Below are 13,523 nucleotides of genomic sequence, written 5' to 3'. Positions count from 1 at the left end.
ATATAATATTGTGAGCTTTTTCGTGCCAAGGAAATAGTTTACTCTTATTCTTTTTCTAAACATTATACAAAATCTTGTTCAATACCATTTGATACGCAAGTCTAAAAAACTTATGAAAAAAAAACTATCTGGCAAACAATAATAAATGAACATGTATATTTATTATCATTCCAAACATTATATCTCTTGTGTATATATGCATATACAGTGGCTTGCAAAAGTATCCCCCCTTTGACTTTTTACCTATTCTGTTACATTACAACCTGCATTTACATTTTTTTTAATCCAACTTGTGTGTGAGTGATGCATCAGCACTAAAAAGTCTAAGTTGGTGAAGTGAGAAAAATATAGGCATAAATTAAATTAATCGGATCAAATAACTAAACATTGGCATGTGCAGATATATTCACGAATATAGTCCACCTCACCGTTGAAGACATCCTTTGGTGTTCAGAGCACGGGAGACGCTGAGTCATAGCGTAGGGCAGTCATAAAAACAGGAGAAGATCCAGCTCAACAAACTTGTGAACAAACTTTTCTTTATTCACGAAAGTGCTCAGTAGAGGATAAAAAAATCAGAGATACAGGTTACATGATATGCAACATCGACGTGTTTCAGCTGGCTGCGCACCCTTAATCATGACTTGAGTCAAAAGGCATGTGGCACACTCCCCAAATGTATGGAGGAAGGTGCTGTGGTCAGATGAGACAAAAATTGAACTTTTTGGCCACCAAGGTAAATGTATGTTTCGCACCAAACCAAAACAGCTCATCACCCCAAAAACATCAACCCCACAGTGAAACATGGTGGTGGTAGCATCATGCTGTGGGAATATTTTTTTGCAGCCGAGACGAAGGGAAGATGGATAGTATGCAATGCAGGGATATTCTTGAGCAAAATCTGTTTTAGTATGTCAGTGATTTGAGACTGGGACGGAGGTTCAACTTCCAACAATACAATGACCCAAAGCATACTGCTAAAGCAGCGCTCAAGTGGTTTAAGGTGAAGCGTGTAAAGGTTTTGGAGTGGCCTAGTCAAAGCCCGGGCCTTAATCCAATTGAGAATCTGTGGCCAATCTTGAAGATTGCTGTTCACCAGAGGACACCATCTCACTTGAAGGAGATGGAACAGTTTTGCCTTGAAGAATGGGCAAAAATCCCAGTGGAAAGATGTGGAAAGCTCATAGCAACTTATCCAAATCAACTTGCAGCTGTAATTGCCGCAAAAAGAGGCTTTACAAAGTACTGACTTTAGGGGGGTGACTAGTTATGCACAATGAAGTTTTCTGTTATTTTATCCTATTTGTTGTTTACTTTACAATTAAAAGAAACCAAATGTTCTAGGCATGTTCCTTACATGGACTGATACAAACTATCAAAAAAAACCTGTGAAATTCCAGGTTTTGAGACAGCTAAACACAAAAAATGCCGAAGGGGTAAATACTTTCGCAAGCCACTGTATATGTTATAGTTTAATGGATAAAACATTAAATGCTTTCATCATTGATCCTATTATATAATCAGAACATATATTTGTGTGCACATCTGTGTCATAACAAGTGTAACCAGTAAACTATGCTATGGATAATGAAAAATGACACCAATTAGCACATGCCGTACTCACCACCGAAAAACAAACTTTATAATCTGAATATGATGCATGACTTACTGACTTAATCATTGATTGAAAGGATCACTGTATAAACCGGTCAGCACTGTTACTTAACAACAACATAAAACTGAAAATAAAATGTGTAAATTGTATACATCAGCACATGACTTTACGTCAAACAATTTAGATGTTTTGTTATTCAGTAAGCATAATTTTGCTTAATTATGTAACATCATTGTGCAAAACTTCTTTGCATCAGACAAAACTCTTGCCATGACATACCAAAGGAGTAAACATAGAGACTACTAGAGATGATGCATCAGTACAGGAATATAATTCTTTACTATGTGACAAATGTAGAGAAAATTGCTATTTATGGAAGCTATATATTAGCTTCTCCACATTTAATACAGACCACCCGGAAATGATAATAAATAGGCCGAGGTCACACTAGCGTAGAACATGGATGAGTTCTATGGGAGAAAACATCATATAGCACTCGGCCCAGTGTTAATCTATGGGGCAGCTCACATCACCGTTTTTTTTTCTTGGGCGTATTCAGCGTGCAAGTGAAATCGTATATCGCCCGAGTCTGGCCCATGCAAGTCTATGGGTGCGAGAAAAAAATCAGACACCACACGGACCATCAGTGTACCTTGCAAGAAATACGCAACCATTTTTCTAATTTCAGCTCATTGAGCAATTAAATTCAATGGGGAAAAGCAGTGAGAAGTGTAAAGCCATACACGTGACATATGGATGTCATACGGATGCATAGGTGCGAGAAAATCGCACTACACATGGATGACCATATGGAGAACACTTGTGCTACTTTCGGCAGGGAGACTCGGACTGATTTTCCATACGGTAAGTGTGACCCCGGCCTTATAATTATAGTTCATACTGCTGTCAAAAACAGTGATCACACAAAGATGAAAGGTACTTCCATAGATGATTTGTAATAAATCAGTTCTGTATGGTGTTCCTCTTCCTTTGCTGAACTACATGTCACGGTATGGAGGATACCATTGCTAGCACCTGATTGAGCTCTGGTGCATATTGTATTTGTGTATAATCTACTATATAATTGTCTAAGGGTCACTTCCGTCTGTCTGTCCTTCTGTCACGGTTATTCATTCGCTGATTGGTCTCGGCAGCTGCCTGTCATAGCTGCCGCGACCAATCAGCGACGGCCACAGTCCGGAAAAAAATGGCCGCTCCTTCCTCCCCGCAGTCAGTGCCCGGCGTCCGCATACTCCCCTCCGGTCAGCGCTCACACAGGGTTAATGGCAGCGTTGACCGCGGTGTAACGCACTCGGTTAACACTGCTATTAACCCTGTGTGACCACCTTTTTACTATTCATGCTGCTTATGCAGCATGAATAGTAAAAATATCTAATGTTAAAAATAATAAAAAAATAAAAAATAGTTACATACTCACCCTCCGGTGGCCCCCCCGGATCAGGAACCGGCCTTTTCCGCTCCGCGCGACGCCCCGGTGACTGCTGCATGCATTGCGGTCTCGCGAGATGATGACGTATGGTCTCGTGAGACCGCTACGTCATCATCGCGCGAGACCGCAATGCAATCTTCAGACCGGACCGTGCGCCAAGCATCGGGAAGCGGCCGCTTCGATCCGGAGGCTCCAGGAGGTGAGTATGTAACTATTTTTTATTTTAATTATTTTTTTTTTAACAGGGATATGGTGCATACTACGTGACTGGCCAATATACTACGTGACTGTGCTGTATACTATGTGGCTCTGTGCTGTATACTATGTGGCTCTGTGCTGTATACTACGTGGCTCTGTGCTGTATACTACGTGGCTCTGTGCGTAGCTGGGCAATATACTATGTGACTGGGCAATATACTACGTGAACTACGTGGCTGGGCAATATACTACGTGGCTGGGCAATATACTACGTGACTGGGCAATATACTACGTGGCTGGGCAATATACTACGTGGACATACATATTCTAGAATACCCGATGCATTAGAATCGGGCCACCATCTAGTAATATATAAGGAGCACACGGAACTGACCTTTTTTAGAACATACTTTTATCTTAACTTAAGGGTACCGTCACACTATGCGATTTACCTACGATCACGACCAGCGATACGACCTGGCCGTGATCGTAGGTAAGTCGTAGTGTGGTCGCTGGAGAGCTGTCACACAGACAGCTCTCCAACGACCAACGATGCCGAGGTCCCCGGGTAACCAGGGTAAACATCGGTGTCTTTCCCTTGCCGTCTGCTTCCCGCATTCACTGACTGCCGGCCGTAAAGTGAAAGCAGAGCACAGCGGTGACGTCACCGTTGTGCTCTGCTTTCACTTTACGGCCGGCAGTCACAGTGCGGGAAGCAGACGGCAAGGGACAGACACCGGAATGTAAGTATGTACTGTTTGTTTGTTTTTTACGCTGGTAACCAGGGTAAACATCGGGTTACTAAGCGCGGCCCTGCGCTTAGTAACCCGATGTTTACCCTGGTTACAAGCGAACGCATCGCTAGATCGGTGTCACACACACCGATCTAGCGATGACAGCGGGAGATCCAGCGACGAAAGAATGTTCCAAACGATTTGCTACGACGTACGATTCTCAGCAGGATCCCTGATCGCTGCTGCGTGTCAGACACAGCGATATCGTAGCGATCAAAATGGCACTGTGTGACGGTACCCTAAGACCTATCATGTGGACATAGAGTAGCTCCTAACAGTATCCCCCCCCCCCCCTTCCCCGGCTTGGTTTTTACCTATTTTTTTTACCTTAGAATCTGTGTTTAGACATTTTGGAATCCAATTTGTGTGTGATGCATCAGCACTAAAAGTTGGTGAAGTGAAGTAGGAAAAATATAGGCAAAAATTACATTTATAGGATAAAATAACTAAAACTTGGCATGTGCATATATATTCACCCCTTTCGCCATGAAGCCCCTAAAAATAGCAATTACCTTCATAAGTTACATGCTTAGTGAAAGAACACCATTAAGAAAAAGGCAGCACAAACCAAACAACACCATGAAGACCAAGGAGATCTCCAAACAAGTCTGGGACAAAGTTGTCGAGAAGTCAGAGTTGCGTTATAACAAGAGTGTTGATGCCTTCAGTGTGAATGTACAATTTTCATAGTCATGAAAATACAGAAAAATCTTTAAATGAGAAGGTGTGTCCAAACTTTTGGTCTGTACTGTACATATTTTTTAATGGGGCAATAGGGAGGTGATTTTAACTCTTGTGTTTTTATAATTATTTCATATTTTTAAAACTTTTTTTTTTTTTACTTTTGACTGAATTTAATAGTCCCCTTAGCTGACTTAAAGTCTTATCACCTGTGCTATACATAGCAGTAATCACAATCTCTTATGATTGCCTGTCCTTACGATCCTATGATCCTTTGGTCTCTGTGCTGCCTCTCTGATTTATGCCCTCCTTGCTGGGGCTGAGAGTTTTGGAGGGCGGCCCTCTCTTGCCAGGTTTGTTGTGGTACCATGGTCTTTGATTTGAGGATAATAGATTTGATGATGATTCGGGGGATCATCAGAGATCCGGATATATTGTTATAACGCAACTCTGGCTTCTCGACAACTTTGTCCCAGACTTGTTTGGAGATCTCCTTGGTCTTCATGGTGTTGTTTGGTTTGTGTTGCCTTTTTCTTAATGGTGTTCTTTCACTAAGCATGTAACTTATGAAGGTAATTGCTATTTTTAGGGGTTTCTTAGCGAAAGGGGTGAATATATATGCACATGCCAATACTGTATATTTGGTATGACTGAGTTCATAAGGCTGTGTGCACACGTTCCGTTTTTTTCGCACTTTTTTTGCTATAAAAATACATTAAAAATGCATACATTATGCATCCCATCATTTAGAATGCATTCCGCAATTTTTGTGCACATGATGCTTTTTTTTGCGGTAAAAAGCAGCATGTTCATTAATTTTGCAGATTTTTCGCATTTTTCCCGCTATTTAATGCATTGGGAAGCTCCTGAAAAAATGCGTCAAAAAGGCATAAAAAACGCGTCAAAACGCAAAAAAAATGCATACGGATTTCTTGCAGAAAATGTCCGGTTTTGCTTATGAAATTTCTGCAAGAAATCCTGAACGTGTGCACATAGCCTAAAAGTCCAATCTTTCAAAAATTTAATTAATATGATCAGTAGATGGCGTAACAAAAAATCAAAATGCCAGAATTACGTTTTTTGTCCACAGCAACATTTCAATAAAATGCAATTAGAGGCGATGAAGACATTGTATCTACCCCCAAATGGTATCATTAAAAATGTGAGTTCAGTGAGCAAAAAATAAGCCCTTACACGGCCCCATATCTAAAAAAATGAAAACGCTACAGATCTTGGAAAATGGCGACATAATCAAACGTATTTTTTCTTATAAATTTCCAAATTGTCTTTACCACTTAAATTAAAAAAAACAACCTATACATGTTTGGTTTCTGCATTCTCGTACGGTCCTGGAGAATCATATTGGCAGATCAGTTTTACCATATAGTGAACATGGTAAATACTAAAAAAAAAAATTTATTACATTAAATTACATGATAAAATGAATGATCTCAATCAAAAGGACAACTCGTCAAACAAAAAATAAGTCCTCATGTGACTATGGGAAAATAAAACAGTTATAGCTCTTGGAATAAGGGGAGGAAAAATTGAAAACTGCAAGGTCATAAACTGGTTACATTTTTGACTATCAAGTTTTTGGGCAGCAGTAATCACAGCCTCCACAGACATTGTTCATAGAGGTGTGCTGTCTTCCTTCACTGTAAATCTATCTTCTAAGAATGGCCCACAAGTTCTCGAAAGGGGTTTAGGTCAGATGAGGAAAATAGCCATGTCATTAATCTTTAATCTTTAAGGCGTTTACTGGCTATCCAACAATTGTAGTACTTCAATGGATGTGATGGAGCATCTATATATATATATAATCGTCTAAGGGGCACTTCTGTCTGTTTGTCTGTCTGTCTGTTTGTATGTCTGCCGCAAAATGGCCGCTCCCTACTCCCCTGCAGTCAGTGCCCCCTGCAGAGGTGAACACTGGTGGTAAGTGCTCCAGTGGAGCTGAAGACACCGAAGATTAAGTGCATGGGGGGAGAATTGGAGTGGGGATGGGGAATTTATCATGTGTTGGGAGAATTGGAGTGGGGATGGGGGGATTTATTGTGAGGGGGAGAATTTGAGTGGGGATGGGGGTGTTTCATGTGTGTGGGGAGAATTGGAGTGAGGATGGGGGAATCTATTGTGTGTGGGGAGAATGTGAGTGGGGATGGGGTGTTTACTGTGTGGGGGTAGAATTGGAGTGGGGATGGGGGGATTTATTGTGTGGGGGTAGAATTGGAGTGGGGATAGGGGAATTTATTGTGTGTGCGGAGAATTGGAGGGGGGATTTATTGTGTGTGGGGAGAATTTGAGTTGGGATGGGGATTTATGTGTGGGGAGAATTGGATTGGGGATGGGGGTGTTTAATGTGTGTGGGGAGAGTTGGAGTGGGATGGGGGATTTATTGTGTGGGGAGAATTGGAGTGGGGTGTGGATTTATTATGTGTGGGAAGAATTTGATTGGGGATGGGGGATTTATAATGTGTTGGGAGAATTGGAGTGGGGATGGGGGTGTTTAATGTGTGTGGAGAGAATTGGAGTGGGAATGGGGTGTTTAATGTGTGTGGGGAGAATTGGAGTGGGGATGGGGGATTTAATATGTGGGGAGATTTGGAGTGGAGATGGGGTTATTTATTGTGTGTGGGGAGATTTTTAGTGGGGATGGGGGATTTAATGTGTGGGGAGATTTGAGGACACAAAATAAAGAGGGGGAGATGGGGGTATGTATGAGGAAACAGTACAGGGGAATGGGGGCATATATGAGGATACAGTACGGAGGGAATGGGGGGCATGAATGAGGAAACAGTATGGGGGAATGGGGAGCATGTATGAGTAAACAGTATGGGGGAATGAGGGCATGTATTAGGAAACTACTGGGGAATGGGGGCATGTATGAGGAAACAGTATGGGGGAATGGGGGCATATATGAGGAATGGGGAGATGGGTGCAGAAAGTATGGGGAGTGAACTGGGGAATGTATGCAGACACAGTATGAGTAGTGATGTGAAAAATGTATGTGGACAGGGAGTAAGGGTGATGGGACATGTGCAGACACAGTATGGGGAGTCAGGTGAGCAGGCAGTATAGAAAGTCAGGGGGTAAATATATGAGGAGATAGAATTGTGAACATGGGGGATGTGAGAGGAGACAATATGAGGAGGGAGGGGAATAGTGTAAGTAGAAAGTATGGGGGGAGAAAAGTGAGTGGGCACAGAATAGAAACTGAGTAGTGGGGCGTAGCATGGAGGAACAGTGAAAGGGCACAGCCACGAGGGGACGGTATACCAAGTAGGCGGAGTATGATGAGAGAGCACAGTATACATACTGGGCCCTATAGGGAGGACACAGTGTGAGGGGACAGTGTGAAGAGGAGGCCGGTATGGAAAGGAGAGGTCAGTGTAATAATGACACTTCTATGTTTAAGGGCATCATGTGAAGATTTTCTGCAAAAGAGCGGAGAAGATGGAAGTCTGCAGAGACGGCTGTGGATGAGAAAACATCATGAGGTCTGGCCAAGATGAAGAAAATAAAGAGAACGACTCCAGAGACGATGTTATCTATAAGGTACCTGGATGTAAATGTTATTTGTGATACTAATTAATTCTCATGTTTTTATTTATGTTAGGAGCATTAAAGGGAATGTCCAAGTTTGTAATGAGTCTGCAGTCATTCTTTGTGACTGCAGACTTCTGACTTCTCACAGTGCGCACTGCACACTGTCAGGATTCTCTCGTGCTGGCGATTTACACACATGCGGTCACGTGCTGACTAGACATGTGTGGCCTCAGTCAATGAAAATGAACTGAGCGAGGCTGGGCACGTCTAGTCGGAATGTGGTCAGAGGTATAAAAATCACATGCTTGTGCTGACATGACCGTCCACCGGCAAGGGAGAATCCTAAAAGTGTGCAGTGCATTAGCTGTGAGAATTCAATAGCCTGCGATGTCAGGATTCAGCTCTGCAGGTTCCAGTAGTCATCACATGGACACTTCACTCATATGCGGTTTTCATACTTATTGTCCTGTGACAGCGAGCTTCTCTTCTGCTTCTCTCAGTTTTTCACTGAACATTGAGAGCATTAGGGAGAGCGGCTCGTTGGTACATGACTAAGTACAAATCGCATATGTCCTTGGGGGGTGCCAAACTGAATTCTTGCCCCGGGTGCCAGAAAACCTAGATACACCTCTGCACACACGCACGCAAGGACCACACACGCATGCAAACACACTCAGATGGATGCACCCTACGCACACGGACGAACATTACTGAGCAGCAATATTGGTCAGGTGAAAAATCTCTCATAGTAAGATTGTCATTATTGCTTACTATACAGGGAGCTTTCATCACTGAAGCTGCTGAGGTAAAGTGAAAGCTGAGCTCTGATTGGTTACTATGGGGAACTAGACAAGTTCGCCTGTGAGGCGGTTTTCATTACTGAGATGTGAGCTCCTTCAGGTCATAGTAATACTGTGTAAGAGCTGCTCTGTATTTACTATTCATCCTATTACATCTCTTATCAGTGTATCAGTGTCAGGTGTAATAGGATGAATAGTAAATACATATAAATAGTATATTTTACTGTTTTGTCAGTGAACTACTTATAGATTACACTGGAGGGAGGGGGGAAGAGTTGCACTATGTTGTTAATTGGGTGTAAATGTTTTATATGTTTGTGTAAGGTGCATACATTTTCATTTTTGATAAAAAATAGTTGAAAAAATATGTGGAAGAGGAAAATTACACTGGCGCTTTTCACCCGAGAAGGAGAGAGAGAAGGGACTCAGAAACGGCTGGTGTTTTAAGACAGGTTCTGTGTTGTTTCTTGTAAATAGTGAAAAATGGAAATGGATATTTTAAAACCACCGCGCTAAACTGAGTTGGAATTAGACTTCACACATATCGCAGTCTTATTCCAACTTTGTTTAGCGCGGTGGTTTTAAAATATCCATTTCCTAGCTGAAAAAATAGATGTAATAGTTGTGATGCAGTGACCCCTGTGACAGCTAGGGGGCGCTGTGAGTCCTCCTTGGGATGTGCATGGAGGCATATCTATTGTGATAATCATGGTGAAACAGTGACTGGCTGTGTTGTGAATGGCCGATATGTGTCGCAGAGGGAGTCTGCGTGGTAAGTCTGATGCAATGTTGTTGTTCTGGGACCTGTAGTCCCTCAGGAGTGTGTATATGTATGGTGTAGTTGTAAGGTAGACTTACTAGGCTAGTTGTTTGAGATGGGCAGGACAAACTAGCCACACATCCACACTTCCACCCAGGGGAGTGGTCAGGGGTATATAATGTGACCGAGGTGTGGGTCACATGTTCCTGTGTGGGTTCCTGTATGGTTCCTGTGTGGTTCCAGTGGAAGGTCCTGGAGAGCCTGTGTGTTGGGAGGTCCTAGGAGTAGGACTGGATCCCTGAATAGCACACTGAACAACCTGTGTTGGATCTCCTGGGAGTAGGAATCCTGAAGAGCACATGGTGGGGCTTTGGACCTGGTGAACTAGGGTGTTGGACAGAGGTCCTGAATAGCACCTGGACACGTTACATGCTGGTGTGTTGGATTTCCTGGGAGTAGGAATCCTGAAGAGCACATGCTGGTGTGTTGGATTTCCTGGGAGTAGGAGTCCTGAATAGCACAGTGAGCAACCTGTGTTGGATTTCCTGGGAGTAGGAGTCCTGAAGAGCACATGGTGGGGCTTTGGACTTGCTAGTGGCCTGGGGTATGTTGTGAATTCCGTTCTGCAGCTCCCTCCTGTGGTTGCTAATGGTATTTTTGTGAGTTCTGCCCTTGGGCTCCCTCTTGTGGTTTCGAGTGGAACTGCTGCTCCTTTAGGTAGCTGTAGCAGCTGCCTTCACTAATCGCCTTGCCTGGGTTTGTTATTTAAACCTGCTCTGGGCTTTAGTCCATGCCTGCTGTCAATGTTCTTGGTTGGATTTGGTTCTCTCCTTGGAATTTTCATATGGCCAGTCCTTGTCTGCAAAAGATAAGTTTTTGCTAGTTTTTGTTTGTCCATTTTTTTGGACTCTATTGCTTTGCAAATATGTCTCTTTTTGTCCAGCTTGTCACTATGTCTTATTCAGGCTAGCTGGAAGCTCTGGGAAGCAGATTTGCCTCTCCACACCGTGAGTCGGTATGGAGTTCATTTTTGTAAACTCTGCGTGGATTTTGTAGTTTTTATATACTGACCGCACAGTATCCTTTTCTCTCTGTCTATCTAGTTTAGTATTGGCCTCCTTTGCTGAATTCTGATTTCATTTCTGTGTACGTCATTTCCCTCTCCTTTCACAGTCAATATTTGTGGGGGGCTATCTTTCCTTTTGGGGGTTTTCTCTGAGGCAAGATAGCTTTCTATTTCCTTCTTTAGGGGTAGTTATTTCTTAGGCTGTGAAGAGGTGTCTAGGGAGAGTCAGGAACATCCCACGGCTATTTCTAGTGTTGTTGTTAGGATTAAGGACTGCGGTCAGTAGAGATACCACCTTCTCAGAGCTCGCTCCATGTTGCGTTTTAGCCACCAGGTCATATCAGTGTGGCCTCTTAACCACCAGGTCATAACAGGGTATTGGTCTGACGTCCTGAATAGCATCTGGACAGGTCATATGCCTTGGGTATTGGACTGACATTCTGAATAGCACCTGGACAGGTTATATGCCTGGGGTGTTGGACGAGGTCCTGAATAGTACCCGGACAGGTCATATGCCTGGGGTGTTAGACGAGGTCCGGAATAGCACCTGGACAGGTCACATGTGCGGTTCAGTGTGTTGGATTTCCTGGGAGTTGGAATCCTGAATAGCACACTGGTCAACCTGTGTTGGGAGACCTGGGAGTAGGAATCCTGAAGAGCTCATGCTGGTGTGTTGGGAGGTCCTGGGAGTAGGATCGGATCCCTGAATAGCGCACAGTAATACTATGATTCTGAATGGTCTATGTGGGGGAAGCTACCGTCCTTCGGTGGGTCTGGACTGACTAAGATATGCCGCCCAGGCAAGTTGGTGATCCCTGTGAGGCAGCTTTCCCGGAGGAGTGGATTAACAAGGAGTCAGCAGGTGGAGCAGGAGCTCCAGTCAGGTACCTATACAGACTGTTGGTGCTTGTGATGTTCTATGAACTGTGTGGTCTCCCACGATGACTGAACGGAGTGAGGTTTGGTGTGTTTAGAGACCGCAACCCAGTGTCATATGCGCTGTATGTGACTTGGGTCATTGGTGAAGTGTACGGTGTACAGACACCCATGGTAACTGGGCGAAGTGAGAGGTCCAGCATGTTTAGTGTCCGTGAGTCAAAGCCGTAAATTAAGTGTTAAGATAAAGCTGCAAGTTAATATCACCAGTTGGAGCCTGTTGTGTTTCTAAGAAATGTATATAATGAACTGTGCATAACCCGGTTTATGACACTTTAATAAACCGTATAGACTGTGTTTAAGCGAAAAATCGTGCCTGACTACGTTAATCCCGTGCCAAGCGAGTGTCCCCCAATACACTTAGTGAGAGCGATCTTACATAGTTTATACTACATAATATGTATTGAATATGTAAAATCAATAAAAATGTTGAAATTAAAAAAAGGTGTTGTTCACATCAATGTTATGACAAATTAGTAAAATGCCAAAATAATACAAATTTAAAGTGGAAAAAAAAATTACTGTAGCACTCTAAAAATGTCAATTTTAGGGTGTCACTGAAAATTTTACTTTAGCTACCATAACCAACAATTTAACATACTTTCTGGGAGCGAAGCCGCCGGTATTCTACTAGTCTGCTGGAGTAGACAGGTAACCAGAAAGATCCAAGAGCGAACTGAACCAGTACAAGAACATTGACAGCTGGCATGGAGTAACGATTTGAGTGGAGTTAAATAGAGCAGCCAGCCAAAGAATAAACTAAGTCACCTGTGGAAGGAACCTCAGAAGCAGCAGCTCCACTCACAGCCACCAGAGGGAGTCCATGGACAGAACTCGCCGAAGTACCATTCATGACCACAGGAGGGAGTTCGATAACAGAATTCACAACAGTACCCCCCCCTTGAGGAGGGGTCACCGAACCCTCACCAGAGCCCCCAGGCCGATCAGGACGAGCCAAATGAAAGGCACGAACTAGATCGGCAGCATGAACATCAGAGGCAAAAACCCAGGAATTATCTTCCTGACCATAACCCTTCCACTTGACCAGGTACTGGAGTTTCCGTCTCGAAATACGAGAATCCAAAATCTTCTCCACCACATACTCCAACCTCCCCAAACCGGGGCAGGAGGATCAACGGGGGGAACCATAGGCGCCACGTATCTCCGCAACAACGACCTATGGAACACATTATGGATGGCAAAAGAAGCTGGAAGGGCCAAACGAAATGACACAGGATTGAGAACTTCATAAATCTTGTACGGACCAATGAAACGAGGCTTAAACTTAGGAGAGGAAACCTTCATAGGAACATAACGAGATGACAACCAAACCAAATCCCCAACACGAAGTCGGGGACCAACACAGCGCCGGCGGTTAGCGAAACGTTGAGCCTTCTCCTGGGACAATGTCAAATTGTCCACCACATGAGTCCAAATCTGCTGCAACCTGTCCACCACAGTATCCACACCAGGACAGTCCGAAGGCTCAACCTGCCCTGAAGAGAAACGAGGATGGAAACCAGAATTACAGAAAAAAGGCGAAACCAAAGTAGCCGAGCTGGCCCGATTATTAAGGGCGAACTCAGCCAAAGGAAAGAAGGACACCCAATCATCCTGATCAGCAGAAACAAAGCATCTCAGATATGTTTCCAAAGTCTGATTAGTTCGTTCGGT

The sequence above is a fragment of the Ranitomeya imitator genome, chromosome 5 (genome assembly GCF_032444005.1).
Source record: "Ranitomeya imitator isolate aRanImi1 chromosome 5, aRanImi1.pri, whole genome shotgun sequence".
Lineage (NCBI taxonomy): Eukaryota > Metazoa > Chordata > Amphibia > Anura > Dendrobatidae > Ranitomeya > Ranitomeya imitator.
Note: the sequence above shows the minus strand (reverse complement) of the source record.